General features: G+C 34.0%; 1 protein-coding gene across 5 annotated transcripts in view; it reads right to left on the bottom strand.

Moving 5' to 3' along the window:
* CNTN1 (contactin 1) overlaps positions 1-23,265 on the bottom strand; it is a 363,960-nt gene that overhangs the window by 224,604 nt on the left and 116,091 nt on the right. Inside the window, exon 3 of one of the 5 annotated variants that reach the window (XM_019452462.2) lies at positions 20,265-20,363. The exons of the other annotated variants lie outside the window; for them this stretch is intronic. The gene's annotated coding sequence lies outside the window, so the exon portion shown is untranslated. The remainder of the gene's footprint in view (positions 1-20,264; positions 20,364-23,265) is intronic. 5 annotated transcript variants of the gene reach the window in all.

Consider the following 23,265-nt stretch of genomic DNA (forward strand, 5'->3'; position numbering starts at 1 on the left):
GCTCTTGAGAGTACAAAAATCCTCTCCATGGTGTTCCCAGAAAGAAATTTAAGGAAGAAGTGAAGGTACCTCTATAACAGAGGTATAGGTTCTATTTTCCAACCATTCCTCTCTTAGTTACCTTTCTCTTATGTTACAATGATAAATAAATTAAATAAGTAAATAAATAAAATTTTCTCTTATTTTATAATCATAAATAAGTAAAATTATAAATAAATAAATTATCCTATTTTACAATAATAAATAAATAAATAAATTATGTTTAAAAACTTGATTCTTACCCATCCACAATTTTATGTGCATTGACCCAGTAAATCTTATGGGGGCACCAAACAAAAGGAGAATTGAGATAAATGTTAAGAAGTACTAATGTTACTATTGAAAAAAATGAATGACCAGTAAATAAATTATTTTGTAAATCCAACTCTTTGGTTTCCACAAAATTAATAGATTACTAAAGATAAATTCTGGTAATTGATCATCATGTAGTTCTTTACATATAATCAGAAAGAGTTCAGATAATTAAATTGCATCATTATAACTCAATTCTTCATCTTTTAGTTCATTTTTATAGAGTAGGAAAATAAAAAGTCCAAATAAATACCAAATTCTGTCTCATTTTGGCAATAAATAACATTGTTCTAAAAGTAGAGGAATCAATTAAAATAAAGAAGTCCATCTGTCACTTTTAGCACTGCATTTCTAATAAAGTTGTATTTTTTTGTCACTAACAACTTTTTCAGAGTTTTAAATACAGTTATATAGTTTTGGTCAATTATGCATTAATAAAAACCATGATGATTAATTCTAGAAGAAAAATTAACCTTTAAACCTTACAGCTATAAGAAGCTGAAAAAAATCAAATTATATAACTAAAAATATGATAGGGTACTGAATTAAATACTTTAAAACATAATATAATAACAGGATAAATTTCCATGGGAATAGAAATATGAGTTCAAAAGAAATGAGAACTACATAAAATGTTTTAAAGTTCTGCAAGAGCTATTTCAAATATTTTTAAGTGGATAACAATGAACATGGAATCTCAATACTATTCAGACTTTAATGGATATATTTTAGTGATATAACAGATTTATTTTAAAATGTCAAAACTTGCAATATGCTGAAAATGACTTTTTTTGCTGCTATTTAAAATTATGATGAATCTGTATGTCAATTCATAAGTATATGGGAGGATGTACAGTTTTAATATATTCTCTTGGAGATTTTTAAGGAAAAAGGTTTGAAAATCACTAGTTTAGGCCATTATCATCTCTTTCCAAGGTTACTGTAATACCTTCTAATATTTTTCTTGCCTAGCATCCATGCTCTACTCAAAAATGTCTTCAAAAATGCTGTCAGAGCGATCTTAAAATTTTTTTTTACATTTGTTTATTTTTGAGAGACAGAGAGAGATAGAGCCCAAGTGGGGGAGGGGCAGAGAGAGAAGGAGACACAGAATCCCAAGCAGGCTCCAGTCTCTGAGCAAGCTGTCAGCACAGAGCCCGACACAGGGCTCGAACCCATGAGCCAGGAGATCATGACCTGAGCCAAAGTCGGATGCTTAACCAACTGAGCCACCCAGGTGCCCCTATTTATTTATTTTTTTAAGTTTATTTAACCTTGAGAGAGACAGAGACAGTGCAAGTGGGGGAGGGACAGAGAGAAGGAAAGACAGAGAATCCCAAGCAGTCTCCACACTGTCAGCGCAGAGCCACCCAGGTGCCCCACAGAGTGATCTTTAAATGCAAAAAATCAATCAAGTGACTTCTCTACTTAATATAATGCAGTATCTTCTCATTGTCTTTCCTTGTGTACCCTTCCATTGACTCTTGTCATGGCTGCGCTTTATCATCAATTCTATGGAAACTGAACTACAATACTTCCCAGCCTCCTGCTTCTGGGCCTTTACTGAGGTTTTTCTCTTTTTCTGACTCATCCTCACTCCCTCCCTCCACTTCTCCTCCTTCCACCATCTGCCTTTCTCCTGATTAACTCCTACATCACTTAGATTTCAATTCTGATATCCATTGTTTTATAAATATCCCTTGGCCCTCCAATTCTGAGTTAGAAATCCCCTTAATTTATGTTGTCACAGCACATAAATTCTTATTTAGAAACATAAATTATAATGGAAGCTGAAAGCTTTCCCTTGGTTCATCTTGCTTTGTCTCCTTGAATCTTCATATTTTAAATGGTTAGATGTTTGCATGAGCGTGTTTTTTATTTTCTTATTTCTCCAGCTAATTTCTGATTCAGGTTTATAGACATTCTCAGCTAATTTCTGATCCAGATTTGTACACATATAAACTTAAGGTAATTCACGTTTTCATAAAATAAGACCAAATTTGTAATTCTAGAAACATGAGATGAGCTGAGGCTACCTCTTGATTATTCCCCCATGCTCTGGCTTAAATAAATCTTTAACTCTCAAGGATTCAAAATACATCACTCTTCCACCAAGAGTCTTTCCACTGTCATATAAATTAGCTTTCACTCATTCTTATCTGATGAGGAAATTCTATACCTCTGCAAACTCCTTCCTAGCATTTGTAACAAGCTAACAATCTCTATAGACAAAAAGGACTGTATGTCTATGATTTACCACTGACCTTCCAATGTGAAACATAGCATCTCACATACAGCGAGCCTTCAATACATGGATGCTGAATGAGTGAATGAAACCATATCAAGCCAAGGAACAAATAAGCAGCTGTTTCACTAACTGTGAAAAACACTTTTGATATCATAGGTATAATACAAAGTAGGCCTTGGATTGAGTCCTCACTTGAGTTTCTCATTAACCTTTACTAATGGCTAGGTCCATTCAATAAGGATTCAGCCTCAGTTTCCTACTCTATAATTTGCCATGCAAAGTTGGAGCCATTCTTTTAAGTTACAGTGAACATAACCCTTTGGAATGTTATCTACCTCTACATTTTCCTTAACTCTTAGAGGCAGTGGTTTTGACAGTTTAATTTTTTTCAACCCCAACTTTCACTTTGCTCAAGTCCTTGACATCCCTGGTAACAACTTGAACGACTTAAGGTAGAAAAGTTGAGCAAAAAATATGAAGCTCAATTTTCACATATATGTTTCCTCGTTAAGTTGAACAAGTAGTGGGGAGGTGTCATGAAGTATAGGTAAGTTTGAGGACAGAGTAATACTAACATTAACACATGGAGAAAAGAAGATTTAATAAATCAGGCTGTTACTGAAACATTTCAGTAACTATTTAGTGAGAACATTGAAAAACTGATATATATTAAATCAAATTCTCTCAGAAAACTATACAATGAAAATTATCTTCTCAGGAGGAAACTAGCTTCAAAAAGTACATTTAGGGGCCCATGAGTGTCTCGGTCAGTTGAACTTCCAGCTCTTGGTTTCAGCTCAGGTTATCATGTCACAGTTTGTGGGCTCAAGCCCCACGTCAGGCTCTGTGCTGACAACATGGAATCTGCTTCAGATTCTGTGTCTCCCTCTCTCTGCCCTTCCCCCAGTCATGTTCTCTCTCTCTCTCTCTCTCTCTCTCTCTCAAAATAAATAAACAATATATACATTTAGAAAATTATGAAAATTAATAAAGGAAGATTTGCCAGTGGTTTGGGGAAATTGTAAGAACAGAAATAATGAAATAGAATTTGAATTTGAATCTTATATGAAGTTTTCACATAAAAGTAGAGAATTTTTTTCCAGGAATAAGGTAATTCAAATATATGTATATGTGTATATATATATACAATTTTTCTAAACATAGGATGGAACACAAAAAACTGCCTTCTCAGTTCTATTACATTTGTTTTATCAATTTAATTTCAGATTTTGTGAAAACATCCTTGTGACATTAACTATTGTGGCATCTTAATTTCAATAACATTAAATTGAGAGAAATATGCTATTTAGAACTGAAAAAATATGCTGCTATAAAAAAGGCACATGTGATTCATAAAATATTAATAAGACATTTTGGATAAAAACTATGAAATACAAGGAACCTGGTAAAAATCTTGAAGCCAAGCCACAATCATACCATGTAGGGAAAAAGCAGTGGTCCCAGAGAAAGCTGGTCTAGATTAAAAATAAACATTGGTGCTCAGTCTGGTGATATTTATGAAGCCAACTTTTCTGAATCTGTTTCCAGCCGTAACATGGTAATAGAAATGCCTTTCACATCAACCATGAGAATAACTAAGGCATTATTATGGGAGGATAAGATATGTTTAACAACTTTGCAAATTAATGTTTAACAAAAATGAGCATATAGTTCTGTAAGCACGACTAACCCCTGAGAACCCAAAATGTGAATGGTTGAAAGATGTCCCAGAGGGATCCCAAAATGTTGATGGAAATTCTTATTTGACTACACATTTCACATGAAATATCTATTCCTTTGTGAATTATGACTTAAAACATGCAGATACATACAAATTATTAGGGCTAGTAAATTATTAGTACGGTAATAATGCAAAGATAAACAAATAGCCTCATCCACAATTCCCATTAACAACAACAACAACAAAAAACACTCTGGGGGCAACTGAGTGGCTCAGTCAGTTAAGCATCCAACTTCAGCTCAGGTCATAATATTACGGTTTGTGAGTTCAAGCCCCACATCGGACTCTGTGCTGACAGCTCGGAGCCTGGAGCCTGCTTCAGGATTCTGTGTCTCCGTTTCTCTCTCTGCCCCTCTTCTCTCTCTCTCTCTCTCTCTCTCTCTCTCTCTCTCTCTCTCTCTCTCTCAAAAATAAATAAACACTAAGAAGTAATTTAAAAAAAACACTCTCAAATCAATTGGCATTTATCTGAATCAATCATAATCTCATAGACAGCTGAATAATACAAAAGCTATCTGTGCTTATTCATTCAGACATGCAAGTTACTCAAGACTAGCTCATATTTTGATATCATCACTTTGGATAATTTTGATTATGTCAGCTGAAACAGTAACAATAATATATTCAGACTGTGTCTGCATCTTCTGAAAGCTTTCCCTAAAATACAAAGCATGGTCAAGGAATACATTGGAAGCTTTAACAATTCCATTTTGTTTTACGACACATAAAGGAGCAGAACTTTCAGTAACTATTACTCCTCCTACCACACTCCTTCTAGGTAGCCCCTCAGGACACTGTTTGGGATTCATCTAACATAACAGTTGAAAAGTACTGAATAAGTTCAGAGTCTTGACTGAAAAATAGAGAGAAAGAAAAATAATAATTCTGGCCCAGTCCTTAGATGATTTGAGCAAGCTGACAGTGCTCAGAGATAGTTGAGGAAAAAAATGAGCAAATTGGCAGATGCCTTTATATAAAACATCCTTTAATTTAAATAGAAATCTACAAACAGTATTTATAATGCTAAAGGTGTAAGCATTAACAAATATACTACTTCAATATTATTTTCTAAAGAGTTGATTAGTTGGTTGATTAATTCTTTACTGGATTCATATATCCACTAAGGTAGTAGTCTACGTCTCACAGAGAAAAAAATAAAGAGGTTCTTCCTAATTTAAGTTTGTTTTAGTTGCACATGACATGGCTAAGAAATTGTTTGAAAATACTTTAATGATACAAATCACTGTTAGACATTAACAAATATGACAAAAGTATCATAGAAGTTGTTGTTAGCATTTTGTATTTTATGGAGACTCAGTCTCCTTTGTAGAAATTCTCCAGATGACAGAGGAATAAATCAGAGACTCCAGCATAATGCCTAGCACTACTTAACTCTGTTTCTCCAAGTGTTTCTCCACTGTTACCCAACCAAGTTTTGTTGTTGGTATTTATGGAACAAGAGGATAGATGGATAGATTAGATTGGAGCACAACTGTCTGAGTCAGTTTTGCAGGAAATGATTTGAAGATTGAATATTATTTCCATGGGGTCGATCATCAATGTAGTTTTTGCATTTGTTTTACTTTCCCTGAATGCATGATTTTCTTTCTTTTGTCCATTCATTCTTTCTTTCTATTTATATTTATATATAAAGTAAAATTTACCTTCTTAATCAAAGGTTGATTGTTTCATTGTTGCTATTAATATTAAGTTTACTTTTCTTTGGCCCTTATACCTTTTAGAGGCGTAAAAGTTATTAATGGTTCCAGGAATGCTTTATCTGTATTTCACAAACAGTTTGAGAATTGATGAGGGCAGATATTTCTAATCCCCATTTTAAAGATTAGCAAACTGAAGCTTAGAGGGATTAATCCATTTGTCTAAAATCTCAAGGGATAAATTACAAGGTTTGCTGGTTCTTTGTTCAGTAGTTTGATGACACCACCCCATTAATATTTATTGATCTTTCTAAGTGTGCAAGGACGTTTTCTTTTGATTCTTCATTATCTATTGCTTACTACTATGAATCTATCACAAAGTCTATCACATTATATTGGATTATTTTGTATGGGAAGCCAATTCATGGAGAAGGAAGTGATTTTTCTCCTTTATAATCTTACTGCCCTTTTCTTTTCAATAAAAATGGTGATGTTTTAGATTCCGTCTGTACTACAAGACTATGATACGTCATTTAATAAAAGAGGAGTTTCATCTTTGAGAAGACCTAAGGACTAGCTACCAGCCACCAGGTATATGACATGCATTCTTGAAAGACCTTGAAAAAATAACTCAGCTGGAGAAGGTTTCGAAATATCCTTTATTCATTTTATTTTATCTGCATCTTTTTAAAAGAGAACTGGAAGGAGTCAGATTAGTATTTACCCCAAATCCAAAACAGCATTTGGATCTCTTGACTCATCAAATCAGGTGAGGGTCTAGATGCTAATTCAAATTATTTACATATTTACATGTTCATTATATATGCACTAATACTTAGGAAAAGAATTTGTGGCAGCTAATAGAGTCAATAAAGCTTTCAACATAGTGATAAAAGAATGAGACTCCAGTATGAAGAGAATCAAGTAAACTAGCCTAGGGCACATTACTTATTAATTGAATAGAAATTTTAGCTATAAGCTGCCTAGCTCCCAATGCAAAGTAAAATAAAAAGAAAGTAAAGGCAATCAGTTATACAGCTCACACTGAATAAAAGAAATAAGAATAACTTTGAATTAAAGCATTTTCCCAAAATTAAACACTAAGAGAAATTTTGACTTTACAGAAACGTCATTGGGAAAAAAAAAGCAATTTAAAATAAAATCTTCAATGAATATTAGAAGCATTCTTTATATACAATTCTTATGTTCATTCTGATATCAAACTGCAGCTCTGAGAATCCATCCTATGTAGGCATAAAGCTTACTGTCCTATGACAATATATGTGTAGAGTTTAGGAGTTCTAGAGTAACAACTCACTCCTTCCTGCTGAACTCACACTATTGCTCCTTATTTAGGCATGTGCCTGTGCATAGCTAGTAAGATACAACTCTAATTGCTGTCTACATTATCAATTCATTGTTTCATCTCTTCTCTAAGATGTATGAAAATAAGAAAATTCAAATAATTTTCAGCTCACACTTTTACTTGTCATAAATAGGTCACACAATGTTTGAAAGTGACACAAACTGAAAGGAGTAACCATTAGTGGATTTGAATTTTTTTCTCAAAAATATGCACATGAAAAAAAAACACATCTGTGGCTGATTTGAATTATTTTGTTACAGATATTTGACAATAAAAACTGCTCTATGGGGTGATGATGCATAGGAAGAAATGAAATGAATACTTAAGTCTGCAGGAGACTTCACGGAAGCATGTGAGTCCTTAATACTCTCACCATCCACCCCCATTGCTGCCATCTCTTTTTTTGCAATTACTGATAGATTTCCTCTATTCTTTTCATATCAACTGTCCTTATGGTTTTGTGGTTTTTCTAACTTCTACTGCCATGCCATTGCTAAAGTAAATTCTTCTATCACCTATAAACTGAAACTTTCCATTGATTTGTTTGCTGAATTCATTCTAGATCAGGCTCTAAATTCATCACATGATTCTGTTTCCTCAATTTAGTCAATCTGCATATAATCATTTTTACTGCCTACACGGAATATTTAATTTCCATTCTACTCATATGCATTTTTGTTATGTTTCTTTACAGCCTAAACCTAATCACTCCATTCTTTTAAGTTTTGTTTTTTAAGTTTATTCATTTATTTTGAGAGAGAGAGCAAGTAAGGAGGGGCAGAGAGAGGGAGAGAGAGAATCCTAAACAGGCTCTTCACTCTCAGCACAGAGCCTGACGCAGGGCTCAAACTCATTAACCATTATTATCTGAGCCAAAGTCAGAAGCTTAACCAACTGAGCCACCCAGGTGCGCCTAATCACTCCGTTAACAAAATAATAAATAAATAGGGGCTTTATTTCTTTGTAATTTGTTTCATATGCAATTATGTAATGGTTTATGAAGATTAAATCCTAAATTATATCTTAAATAACTAATCATATATATGACACAATATGACAAAAAATATCATTTCCTAAACAAAATTAAAATATTGGTTTTTATTAACACAGTTGACCATGTTTACAGGCACATGGGTGGCTCACTAGGTTAAGACTCCGACTTTGGCTCAGGTCATGATTTCACAGCTCATGGGTTTGAGCCCCACAGCTGGCTCTGTGCTGATGGTTCAGAGCCTGGAGCCTGCTTCCGATTCTGTGTCTCCCTGTCTCTCTGCCCCGCTTCCACTCGCGCTCTGTCTCTCTTGCTCTCAAATATAAATAAACATTTTTTAAAAAGCCATGTTTATTGTTACACCAGTGATAGCATTTTAATGTGTGGGGGATAAGCTCAGGAATCCCCCGAGTTTACACCAATGAGTTAACAAAGCATAAAGAAATACAAAGTCATAAAATGCTCACACCTGAGTTTGGGTAAACCAGATTGGCACCCCAAGAATAGAGGGGGAGGCAAAGGCACACCAAAAATAGGGAGGCATAAAGGTGCCAGGAATAGGGAGATGCAAAGGCACCCCAAAATAGAGAGGGGGTGCAGAGCCCCCAGAATAGAGAGGGAGAGGCAAAGGCCTAAAATAGGAATGGTGCAAAGGTACCCAATATATAGGTATATAAAATAAACAGGATTAGATATTCAGGGTGGAAGCACCCCCAATTTAGTACTATAGCAGAAAAGCTGCTTTCACAGGAGGATAGGGCCAGGTTAAGTAAATTGGTGAATTGGACTATGAACCACTGTACTGCAGGCAAAGCAGCCCAGAGGGGAGATGGTTAACAAAAGAAAAAGTGCCTCATTAACCCTGAGGTTACTCCCCCTATCTGTCTTATCCTCTAGGCTAGCTAACTTAAACAGACATGGTGCCTCCTGTCTGCCATTAACAACCATCTACCCATCTGCCCGGCACCAGGATTTTGTTTTATATTGACCCAAACCCCAAACACTGTATATCTTCAAAAACCCCCTTTTCCCTCATGTCTCCAAGTTAATGCTCCCAGTTTCTTTGTCTCTTTGCACATGCCCATCATGTTTGTAAACCTTCTGATCTTAATAAGTATGAAGCAAGGACCCTTATTCAGGGCTCTTGTCTTTTCCCTGACATTAGCCATCTCTCACTTTAATCCTGCGTCTGCTCTTTTGCTGGTCAAAAGAGAACTTTAGACTTAGAGTCTATGACATTAATGAATATGCAAAACACTTATCACACTTCCTAGCACAAAGTACAAAATGAACAAATGTTGGTATAACCAATTCTCCCTCTAAATAGTGCTTTATTTTGTCAGCAAAATAGAGTAATTTTGCCCTGACACAGGTGATAACATCTTCAGGCAATTAACAAATTAAATTTCTGTTCTTCATTCTCCTTATTTTACCAATTGCTAGGCAGTGGACTCTTCATAGTTCTTTGCGTGTAGTATCTATTGCATATCTACACTTTGCTGGACTAATTTAATCCTAATCAGCTTTGTATATGAGAAATGGAGATTTATACAATCTCCATTTCATTTTAACACATTTACTCATTTCTTCCTAATTACAAGTGACTGAAATTTTTGTTTTTAACAGTATAACCAAAGCACTTATTTTCAACCCATTGATTGACAAATGACTAGTTCTTTTAAAGAACTAATTTTATACTGACTCTGAGAATGTTTCAGTGAGTACCCATTTCCTAATCAATGTTCATGAATTTCTTGCAACATTATACTTCTATAGTTAAGATCTAAGAATTCTGTTTTGAATCACAGAGGAGTGATTTTCTTTCACTGAAGTTTCCTTTCTTTTCTTAAGAATGTTTCTCGAAATAGATAATTTAGAGAAGCTAAAGAATTCATTAAAGAAAATTTTCCCTTAAACTAAGAAATTAATTACATGAAGAACATTAAATCTGAATCAAGAGTCCTACAGTTAAGGAAAAAATACTGTAATTTTTGTATTATTATTAAATTTCTAACCAGTATGCTTTGAAACTTATTTTTCTATATGTAGGTATGCCTAAATAGTAGATCCTTAGATAATAAGTCTCAATCATCAGAAACTCAGTTTCCACATGTAAAAACTAAGGATTAGTCACAGTTTTATAAAAACTAACCCCTTCCAACTCTAAGATTTCATTTCATCCTTGATAAGGGAATGGCCAACAAATTCTAAATAATCTTTCTCTTAGGTTACCCAAAAATATTTTTTTCATTACTGCATGAAGCATCTATTTAAGTTCAATTTAAATGAAAGGAGGGTGTCACTTAAAGACATTAATATTTCCATAAGTGAGGGCTACATCCTACTACAATAAAGACCATATAAAATAATATTTGTAATACTATTTTGTATTTAATAACTTCAAAACAATCATTTTGCCAAAGAATTTTATTTTTTCCTATAAAAAATGATTTATTTAAAAATCAACACTATTTGGTATTCATGCTCTCCTGCACAGGTCTCATCCAAATATATCCATGTAAAGGATTGGCCATGTTTTCTCTCTTCTAATTGAGTATTCTGGTACAAATAACCATGTCTCTCAAAATATTTATTATTATTTATGCCTGATCTACTCCCCTCATAAATTTTCTATTTATTTAACATCTTCATTAAGTTCCAGTGAAACAATGTTGCATTTCAAGTCATCTTTAACAATATCAGACAACTCAGACTCAATAAGACACATTTTTATGCCCTAGGTCTCTGTTTATCTGGCAGGTCATTTATTTCTAAACACACTGTTTATATACTTTGTCATTCAGCTATGAATAGGCCACAGTATGGAATATATTCACCACTTTTTAAATATTTTCTTAACAATGCTACTGCCTCATTGTGAACTATTTTATTATCATTGTTATGACTTAAATATGTAAGTCAAGAAGACCTTAGGATCAACATATTAGTGACAAATATTAAGCAACTGTTTACAATAGATCAGGCAATGTGCTAAATGCTGAGGATATGGATAGACATAAACAGAATGATGATTGTGCCCATGAGTCTGAAAACATTTTTAATATTATGTAAAATAGTTTAAAAGAGTTCAATTATTTTCATCCCTGCTATTTACATAATGTAAGTTCTACCTAATACATGATTTATCTTTTATTAAAATACTCAAAATATTTTTGTTGGACAGAATATCTTCTCATGTTTTAAATCACCAAATATTTTTATATGAATTTTCTAATTAATAAAAATCAGTAAAAAAAAATAAAAAAAGAAGAAAAAAAAGAAGAAAGAAACCACATAGTATGGTCATTCCAAATCCCTGAACTTGCCATTTACAACATATTCCTTGTGAAAACTAACACAAAATATACTCATGGATCATGGTGGTGGGAGAGAGGGTGCTGTAAGACATAAAGATATGTAAATCTTGGTAGCCAGGCATATTCCCTAAGTCATAGCAAAGTTGGTCTTCATTGAGATTGAAGACCATACTCGTAAAGAAGCTAAAATTGTTGACTTGACATTCAGATCTCCAGGTACAGGTATACTTTAGGCCAAGATAGTCATAAAAAATTCCTACTACAAAAAAAAAATTCCTACTACTACAGGATTCATCTTACATTTGATATGTCCATTTACATAATATGATCCTCAAAGTCTATTAATTTAACAGTGTGACTCAAACATAGTGTCTTAGAATTAATAAAATGTGGTAACATTAATTCATGTGACCATTCATTCATCACATATTTATTGAATATCTACTATGTTCATGGCCCTGTTCTAGACTCCAGGAATGCAATGATCAATAAAACAGAAGTTATACCCTTTCTATTCTTTAGTTATATACAGAAAACTTGCCTGATTAATACCACATTTTCTCCTAAAGGAGTTAAGAAGGAAAAAAGTTTCTGAAATCATCCTCCCAAGGAAAAGCAGTAAAAAAAGTTCTTATCACTAATTCACATTTTAGAGGAAACAATAAACTGGGTAGTATCAATTTATTAAAAACATATTACTCATCAATCTACTCAACGACATTTAAGCTGGTCCATGTATTGGGCATCTTGTTAAATGTATGTATTTCCTCAGGTGTCATTTTGTTCTTTATCCATCATTCAAATTTTCCACACTTGGGCAAAGTGACCTTTTTTTCTTTTAGAGTTTGTTTATGGATAGTTTACTTTCCAAATTATACTTGACTTTCTTCTAATCACAGACATCTTAATAAAATAAATTTGTAACTTTGCACTGGTTCCATTATGTATGTCCATTTTAGTTCAATAAAAGATCGGTGAACACACCTATGAACATAGGAGTACAAACTATCATTGAATGCATCCATGCTTTGACATTTGAAGGTTCCTGCAACATGCAAAAAAAAAAAAAAAATAGCAAAATTATGGGAATATAGCAGAGAAATTTTAATCTCTTAATCCTGAACCTATAGTTTTAAAAACAGGGTAAACTCAGTCTTGGTTTTCTAACCTTTAAAGTGAGAATCTCATCGTCTTCTAGAAAGGATTAAATGAGAACATGCATTAAAGCAATTATCTCAGCACTATAGACATAGTTTGCTTCCTCTATCCTTTCAAGTTGTGTTAACTACCTCTTTTTAGTGTGAACCTCTAAATTTTTCAGTGAACATCATTTATAACTATAAGTAATAAACAATGATACAAATATTTTAAAATATCCTAACTGTCCTTTGATTGCTGCATCCAGGAGATTATTCTTGATGCCTTCCCCTACTTTTGTCTAGAGCCCAATTTATATGCACTATTGTACCTGGTTTACATCTTTACAAGAGCTATCTTTGTCCAATAAACTTTGTTTGCTCCTCTCTTTTTTTCAAGAGACTGTTTTTTTTCCCATGGCAACGGGGAATAAACTTCCCTTTGCATAACCACTGCACAGAGAAGGGTCTTAATAAACATTTGCTGAATTAATAAATTAGAATGTTCTGTGACCTCAAGAGATTCATAATTATGTAGCGTGGGAGACATATCTATTACCTATGTACATAGCATTATTCCATCTATTAAATCGTGCCATAGTATCTAACATATAAAAATCTGTTTGTTCCACTAGAATATAAACTCTTTGATGGAAAGATTCATGTTCTATTCATCCTTGTATCCCCAAAGTCTGGCATAGTGGCTGACATATGTGTAGAATTTGGCAAATGTGGTTCCCCAGCAGAAGAGAATTACTTAGAACTTGGGAAGATGCTGCTATTAGCCTTGTGCTCAAAAGTTTAATTCAGAGGATTAAAATGGCAACTAAAAGCTTCACTTGAAAAGAAGAGTCATAAAGCCCAGATAACCCTTGATAAATCATCTTTGCTTCTGTGTGTGGAATTAATTGGAATGCAGATATTTTATTTTTTTTTAAGTAAACTCTGTGCCCAACATAGGGCTTGAACTCATGACCCCAAGATCAAGGGTCAATGCTCTGCTGACTGAGCAAGCCAGGTGCTCTGGAATGCAGATATTTTAGAAATGATCACACCAGCAATAAATATCAAAGTTTCAGGCATATTGGCATAAGACCTTTGGCTAGTAAAATAGATAGCAATAGATTGACCTGAGAAATATGGTTGATGTATGAGAAAAATAAGTTTATCGTTTAGATGGAAGAACAAAGGAAACAATGGTGTTAATTCAAACTTTATATATGTGGCAAATGGAAGTATCTCTTCTGCTTAGAACCCATGTACCCATCTGAAGGTCAATTAGAATAGCTGTAAAGTCAGCACCTTCCTATGAATGTTACTATGCCTGGCACTTTTTCATGGTGGCAACTGTCATGTAAAAAGTACTTAATTACATTAAACAATTCTACTTAATTTGTAAGCACAAATAATTATCTAAGAATATAGTGATTTAAAGGTAGATAAGTCTGAAGACAGAAAAGAGACCAAATGACTTGTAATCATCTTTATGTTCGCTGAGGCACTGCTATCACTGCTTTTAATAGCCAATACAGGGAGGTGCACCTGAGTGGCTCAGTGGGGTTAATCATCCGACTTCCGCTCAGGTCATGATCTCATGATTCCTGGGTTCAAATCCTGCATCAGGCTCTGTACTGACAGCTCAGAACCTGGAGCCTGCTTCCAGATTCTGTGTCTCCCTCTCTCTGTTGCCCTCTCCTGCTCATGCTCTATCTCTCTCTGTCTCTCAAAAAGAAATAAACATTAAAATTTTTTTTTAAACAGGCAATACAATATAAGGAATTTTTCTAAACATACAATTAAATTCAAATTTTTCATAGACCAAAAAGTTCTCTTTTTGGTAGGGGTTAAAGTTCTGATTCTCTACATAATTACTTACTTACTTACTTACTTACATTAACCTTCAGCATTATTTTCCAGCCAATTTCTCATTTACTAGCCAATCCAAGGCCAGAATTCAAATATAGAAAACACAAAACTAGGAAATAAAAAATAAATTTCATGCTCTCGATAATTTTACAGAATAAATTTTTTCAGTAGTGAGCATCTTTGAATTTTCTACTAAAATGTTCCCTCCATAGAAGATCATTCATCATGATTTCAAAGCACATTAAAAAATTATAATAAAAGTCGTTTCCTAGGTTCGAGTAAAGGGAACAACTGCAATTGTTTTCCACTATTCTTGCCTACTTGTTCTGGAACTTGGGTGCCCTCATACTGACCTATTTTGTTTATTACTGGCCCATCCAGTTCACCTCTTGGCTGTCTGCTCAGCCAGTTCTTCAATAGATCCTCCTGTTTGTCACCCAGCTTCTCTTCTTGCCAACTAATATATCATCTTCCATCTGTTTAAATTCCTATGTTCTTTCTGGCACAGCTCTGCCTCCAGATTCCCTCCCAGCCACCTACCTTGCTGCCCTCCATCTGCTAGCATGACTAGTGTCTTTTCTAACCTATTATCAATCTAAATTGTCTTCAACTTTCCACTTGAATTTCTTTATCAAAGGCTCATCTCTTAAAGGGTTACTGCAATTGCAATCATAACATATCATACAATCTTGAAGTAGAAAGGGAAGTTAAAAACCATTAGGTTCAAACATGCATTTCATGTTTTAATTCTTCTACCCTTTAAAGTCAATTAATGTTCTCAATTTCTCTCAGTGATGGTACTTTGAAGTAATAGAGTGTACCACCGAAAGAGATCATTACTGTCTTTTGGTATATATTCTTCAGAGCACTACCTCTGTGTGGCCCAATTCTTATTAGTCTTATAGTTAATTGTGTTTGGTTCATTGTTCCAAAGTTTGGCATTTACTGATTACCAAAAACCTTTTTTTGGACACCACATTTTCAAGACAATTCAATTCAATTTTGTAGGCTTAATGTAGCAGAAATATTTCTTAATTAGGATGTGTGTTGCTTACTGGATACCAAACACATTATATAAACAACACTAGCATTTGATAATTACAGTTTCAGAATTTGATATTTTAGGAGCATAAGGTGGCATTTTCCCTTGACATTGATTTAGTCGCTGGATGAGGTAGATGCTTGTTTTTATGTAACAGAAATGCTACAAGTTAAAGCAGACTCAGGAAAATGATAAAACTTTAGACCTATGTAGCTTGCCATTAGACTAAAAACTTCTAATTGTCCATTCATATTTCTAGAGAATATCCCCTCCCTCTTTCAACCACAGCTTAGAAAAAAGCTAAACTTATGTTTAGAGGAGGTTCACTCAGGATTTGCCCTTAAATCTGAAATAATATAGCAATTTAATAAAATGGTAATTATTTTTAAAGACTTAGATCTATTTATTTTAAATACTGGGAATATATAATTTCCATTGATGTTAATTGGTGTTAAGACTTTTTCATGTTTGTTTTAATACAGGTTTTATTATTATTTGAGTATGGTAAAGCCAATGGATCTGATGATAACTGCCACTGAAAGGATACTTGTTATACTCACAGATCCCAAGAGAAGGGGGCATACCATGCATGGGGGCACACAGGGAATCTTAGGGCTTGGGGGTCAATCAAGAGGCAGAAGGAGAGGGGGGACTATAGGCAAAAAGCCTTCAGTGTGATTTTCTCAGGAAGGAGAGAGGATAAAAGTGGATTTACGGGGGCTAGTTTGAATTACTTCAGAAGCTCTGGGTAAGCACCAGAGCATCCCTAGTTGTCTGGTACAGGTCCCAGGGGTGATTAGGGCAGGAAGAAATTGGCCAGAGTGTGAAAACCTTAATAAAGAAGATGGTTTAAGGTGTGCACTCCAGGTTGCTTGATTTGCACTTGAAAAGTTCACTCAGGGGTCATTGGTTTACTAACTAGTAATTGGCTAACCTCAGGAAGGGCAATCCTCCCAGGGTCAGCAAAGCGAGGCATTAGAATATAGAAAATAAAAGGCAAGATTAATACAATATTTAATTTAGAATGAACAATCATTTAAAAATGTTCACCATTCATCTGATTCAGGGGTCAGAAACTTTTTGAGCATTAAATGCCCCCAATGGGATTGAATAACAGATGTGAGTGCCCAATCACTATAAAACTAAGTCTAAACATGTTATTCTAGTGGTTAGGGTCTTAATAATCTGCTCCCACCGTGTTTGTTCTCAACTCTACCAGTCCAATTCCTCTATTTCAACCCTGACACTGGAATATAAAATATTAATTTTTGCTTCCATGCTTTTATGTACATTCTTCTCCTGGGCTCCATTTAAAAATTTTGATTATGGTTCCTTATTTGTCCTATGACACTTAAACTTTTACCAAATGTTTTAGATGACACTATGTTGTACTTTTTTTTCCTACATTTGAATTATTTGTTCTAGTGAAAGCACCGCCCCTCTTCTTTTTTCACATCTAGAGAGCCAGAATCCCTAGCAAGAGCACACAGGAAGATCTTTAAGTGAATTCTTCATTACACTGAGTTGTTTTATGAGAGGAAAGTGACTAGAAAGCAATGAAAAATAGAGTAAAATTTATATTTATAATCAGAGGGAAGACATTGCTGAAACATTCATGAAGCTATATTAAAATGACACACCCCTCAGAGTCAAATTTTAGGAGCATTTTTAAAAGTAAAATAATTCAAACACTAATTTCTTAGAAAATATATTTTAGGGAGAAATTAATGTTACTATTTTTCCAAAGGGAGAAAAGAGAAGATACAATTTCTTGGTGTCACTCTTTGTTATAAATTCATACTTAAAAAAGTTTCTGAATTTGACAAAGTTTACAATTCTTCAGAACTATTCACTAAAAAAATACAGGGGAGACTTCCTTATCATAAAAAAATAAACTCAGATTGAAAAAAACTTTTATGAGTGTTTTAAGTTTGGAAAATGGACATATTATCTCTCTTCAAATGTTTTTGGTCTCCTAATCTTCTATTAAATGATTCGTAACTTTTTTACAACCCTAGTTTATGGCTAATGTTAAATATAGGACATATAGAGATATATAAAAATATAGAGATAGATTTTTACTTAGATTTATTATAACATATGTACAAACAACCCTTATTAGTATAAGTATTATACTAAAAAGAAAATGGACAGCTTACCATTTTAAAATACACTTCACTGATTTCTTACTCTACTGTCACCTCTAAAATACATTTTTAAAGTAAATTACAAAGTCTTACATTAGTGAATCATAATATTTCAGAATTCTTATAAATTGATTTTAAGGGGCATTAATTATGTATATCAATTATTCATTAAGTACATTTTTCTTTCAAAATCTTATAGCTAATATTTCACTGCTATATGGGTTTCTCATTCCATTTCCTCTTTCCATTTATCATACCCTTTTTGTATGTCCTCGGTCTCCTTTCTAACTTTATCTAATATGATTATGCTTTGCCATAATAATCATTATTTAAACTCATTTTGGCGTCTCACTTCATATATTGTGGTCAATATTCAAATTTTCTCATTAATCTCTTGTTAGTTTCTCCCAATTGACAATCTATAAAAATTAATTACAACTACTGTGGGAACTGGGAGCAGAGCACATCTCATTCCAGATTTCCCTCACATGATCCAGGAAATATTCTTTATCTAACCATCACATATTTTCAGTGATATTGAGTAATGGTTTGAGTTGAGACTAGAACAATGACAGAGAGATTTAACAAGTGCAGTGCTACTCAGACCCCTTTGTTTATACAATTTCCCCATGTTAGCCCATTAATTTTACTGCTACGTTCTTGTCATCCAGCATGGGTGCTTTTCTTCTACTGTCACCTCAGCCTGATCAAACAAGTAGCACTGCCATTATGCTCATTACTCAGAATTTAGTATGTCTTTGGGCAATAAATATCTTTTAGTTTCTGCCCCCTCCATTCTTTTTCATTTTCATTTCTATTCCATTTTACTAGCTGTTAATGGGCCACCTCAGTCAGGAGGCATTTGAGCAGGAATGAACACCATGACTCAGCATCAGGAGACTCTAAAATGTATAGGGGCAGCTACTTCTCCTTCCTATCTTCCCCTCCCTAAGGAAAAACTCAACGTGTGAGTTTCCTCCTGTGCCTAAACTAGCTCAGCTTTGCAGATTTAAACACGTTCTATAAAGTGAGTTCTGTGCCACCATACTACCAGGCAGTTGAAAGGAAACTCAAATATAATAGAGTAATACCACAACAGAATAAAATGCATTGTGAAATTCTTGAAAGGTAGTTCCCCTGTGTTCTTATGATCATTGCTCTGTATTTCTCTCCTTTTTTTTTCTAATAGGTGATGCTTATTCACAAAGCATACTTAGCATTATCTATTACCGGTTCTTGATAGATTATTTAGCAAACATATTTTTAAAAACTTAGCATCATATTTGAGGAAGGACATATACATACATGTTATATTGCATATATTATGTTCTATCAATTATATATTATAGTGTATATGTGTAGAAATACATATGTGTACATATATGCATGTGTGTATATATACTAATAGTGTGTGTATATATATATATATACATTAATAGTGCATATTTACTGTTTAAAATTATCCTTAAAATGTTATATTTAATGCCATTTTCCCACCCTGAAGAGAGGTCAAGGAATTCATATCATACCGCACATTATTTGCATATTTATTAATTATTTGCCATGATATTTAAACAAGCAGTTTTAATTCACAAAGACTGATAAATATAGTAGTACATTATTTTTACTGTTCAGTTTTTCAGAGTTTTTGTGGATTTTATTTGGCTTTTCTACAGTGGGTTCTATAATTCCATAAGCTTAATTGAAAACATCAAGAAAAAAAAATAAAACTTTTCGGGGGGGGGTAGTAAATTCAAAATATGCCATCTACCCACTCTTTTTAAAGTAAGGCATTCTGGACAGGAAGAAAGAAAACAAAACACGTAGAAGTCAAACTGTTTTGTTTCTGACACCAAGGTCTTCCTTCAAGGACATGCTATTCCAAATTATTTCAATTCCATCTGTTCAATTTGTATGCAACACAGTATTTGAGTTTGAGTACCTCAGTGCCATCCTCTACTTCTGGTAGAAGGATTGAACATTTTTGGTGTCTATCAACATCTTTCACCATAATTTGAAAATGTTGACAATAAGGAAATAATCTGAGCCAAAGGAATACCACAACCCTGCTAAAACTTCTCCAGAAGGAGATAATTTTTTTTATTGATTCAGCTCACGCTCAGTGCTGCCCCTCCCCAATTTGCAGGCTAGCTATCTAAGACACACACATCGGAGCTCTGGTATATTCTTGAATAGCTTTTGCATGCAAATAAAATACCTTACGGCACAATACTGTCAAAAATATAAAATAAAGTCACCTTTCAATGAACAAAACAATTCAGAACCCTGATGCTGCATCGCAATACTGAGGTCTGAGTCAACGTTACTAATACCGCATCACCGTTATCCCAACTCAGCACATTCTCACTTACAATTACCTAGAGAAAAACCTTGTGCTTACCTGATATGCTGAGTTATCTGTTGTGCTGGGTATAGTATTTATTGCAAATTGTCCATTTGAATAAATGCAGCGACAGTTATACCACAATACGCCTCTCTCCTGCAGCAGAAAGCAAGTTAAAAGGACTTCAAGCTGTGACCTCAGAGGCAGGCACAGCCGCTCCCATCCTTCAGCCAACCTTCTGGGAAGAGCAGGTTAGATGACAGCGAAGCTGGCTCTCTACATAGCAATACTTTCAAATAAAGCATTCTGTGCTGGGAGCTGGGGGATTTACATCTTCCAAATTCGGCTGGCCTGAGTCAATGCTGCTTCTATGCCTGAAAATATTAAGCATTTCACTGCAGTCACTTAATGCAAGAAACTATCTGAGGCGACTTCACAAACCCTGTCATTCTGTTCGGAGACTAAAGAATGAGCACCGCATGCATAATTCATGCATTAAAATCTTCAATGCACTTCCTGTAGCTGCTGTTCTATCCAGTAATGGGCTATTGATCACCTCATCGCTAAGACAATTGAAGCTCCGCAATTGGTTTATTTCCACAAATAAAATTACAACCTAAATCACAGGCAGAAGGCTCCAACTCTGCAACATCTACTCAGGGAAAACACTCACATCGAGGAGATAACATTTGCATACTGCAGAATGTTTAAACTGGACTCTCTTTGGCAGAAACACTGTACTATCTGCTTCTTTTATTCAAAAGACATACTTTCTGCAGATTTAGACTGAATATTTTACATTATAAGTGAGATATACAGAGTTGTTTTTTTTCCTTACCATTTCAGGAAAATCAACAGGCTAAACTGAAAATTAAGAAAAAATAAATAAAACATAAAGAGTGATGTATGGCTACAAATTATAGGAGATCTTTCCTGGATTCATGTGGATAACCTTTCTTAGAAGACTTTAATTTAAAAATAATTAACTTTTATTTGAATAATGTGGAAGAGATTTTTTTAATCACCATAGTGGGTACATGTGTTCATTACTGCTAAGTATTTTGGATGGTAAGCACCTTTTTTTTCTGGTAATGTCAATAGTTCTGAAAGCCCTTTCTCTTAGAATTTAAGCTTCTAAGAACACACCATGGTCTCTACTGCTCTTTTTTCAGTGCCTCAAAAAAGAAAGCTTTAAAACAAAATGTTCATTTCATTAGGCTGATATTCATCAAGTAAAAATACACATAGCATTTTAAAATGTCATAATAATATTTACAACAAACACTAGAGTGAGAGAGCCATGTAAAATAGCAAATGTATACAAATACTTGTCAATTTCCCAAAGTATCTTTAGTGTAAAAATTAATTAAACTTTCTTTTTCCACCAAAAGCAGACTAAATATGATGTTATTAAGATCATTTAGAAGCCTAATACTGTGTCTTTCCAAAGCCTCTCTTTATTACATATACATAGGTACCACGTACACATACAAGTATCATAGTTTTGTGTTATCACATCTGACTATTTGTAAGATCTGAGTGAAATCTGCAATTTCACAGCTCAGGGCTAGACTAGACTAGAGAATAATATAGACCAAGATATAGACCAAGAATAGAATATAACCAAGGTTTGCCATCTAACAGTTACACTGCACAAGAAGCAGTTCAGCCTTGGAGGAAGAATGGTCAGTGATTTCCAGTCAATAAACCAGGAGCAACTGATATCAGCCTGTGAGGGTAGGAGGAGTGCTGATGACAACATGGATGGAGTTCACAGAAGTTCGGGGAAACATTTCTTTCTTCTAATGCACGTGAGAGCGTGCCTACTAGGTCATAGAAAAGATAATTGCACCTAACTGATCAAAATGATGCTAAAATATTCTAAATGGCAGTCTGAGAAATTAACCATCCAATTGCTATGTTTATTATATATCCCACATTCCATAATGTTTTGTCCTACCCCGGGCAGACTATATGCACATTTATATATATTGCCTCTAACCTAATAAACTTCAAGTGAACTACATACTAGACCTTATTTTAAAATACTTATCTGAGTGACATTCTTTATTCTTTAAACAGAAGATTGAAAGTCTTCAAACATTTTAAAAATCATAGAAGTTATAGCTAAGGATTAATATCTTGCCATGAGTTTTATCAAATTAATCACCTATAGAAGCAGTTTTGTATGAAGATAACATCTCATTTAAAAATAGTAGGAAATTGAAAACTTTAAAATGTAAGTTATCAGGTATGTGGATATAGAGTACAATCATTTTGAAGATATAAATTGCTGACATAAACTAAAATAATTACTCATGTAAGCATTAGAAAATTAACCTCTCTGAGATGACGTGATTCAATAATGCATAACCAGGTGGATAGGAAAAGCTTAGTTCATCCCTCCTGCAGTGAGTGAGGACAAAGTCAGTATCTTTTCTCCCATACATACTCAAGACCCAAGTCTACAATGAAGATAGCAACTTTGTATCTACTTGGTGAATTTTCACTATCAGTGGTCTTAAAGGTGGGGAGAGACCTGAGAAACACACACACAAACACCTCATCAACCTAGAAGAGACCAACACTAGAAGTCTACAAAGAAGAATACGGCATGAGAAAAGTTATAGGGGTGGTAAATCCCTAAAACATCAGAGTGGGAGCCACAAGTAAGCCTTGAATCAAAACAACTCAGGAAAAGTAGCCAATTATACTCTTAGATAAAACAAACCCAAAGGTGATAATAAGAACCAATTTCCACTTTCCGGAAGTCCAGCGATGCATAAGAAAGACACTTGACCGATCTTTTCAAATAGATGGAAAACAGAGATGGAGATTTTGAGATGAATTTCATCTCTTTGCAGATCAAGAGACTTTCCAATATTTTGAATTTATAAAGCATGTAAAATATAAACTCCGTAATGTACGATAGGGTCATTAAAATGAATCAAAATTTGGAAATAAATCAAAGCATATTTAGTCTACTAAACTTGTGATATCTATTAAGACATATAACTAGACTGTCTGACTACTGTCATTTGGAAAAAACGCATAATTT

The sequence above is a fragment of the Panthera pardus genome, unplaced genomic scaffold (assembly GCF_024362965.1).
Source record: "Panthera pardus isolate Hobbes unplaced genomic scaffold, ASM2436296v1 HiC_scaffold_6, whole genome shotgun sequence".
Classification (NCBI taxonomy): domain Eukaryota; kingdom Metazoa; phylum Chordata; class Mammalia; order Carnivora; family Felidae; genus Panthera; species Panthera pardus.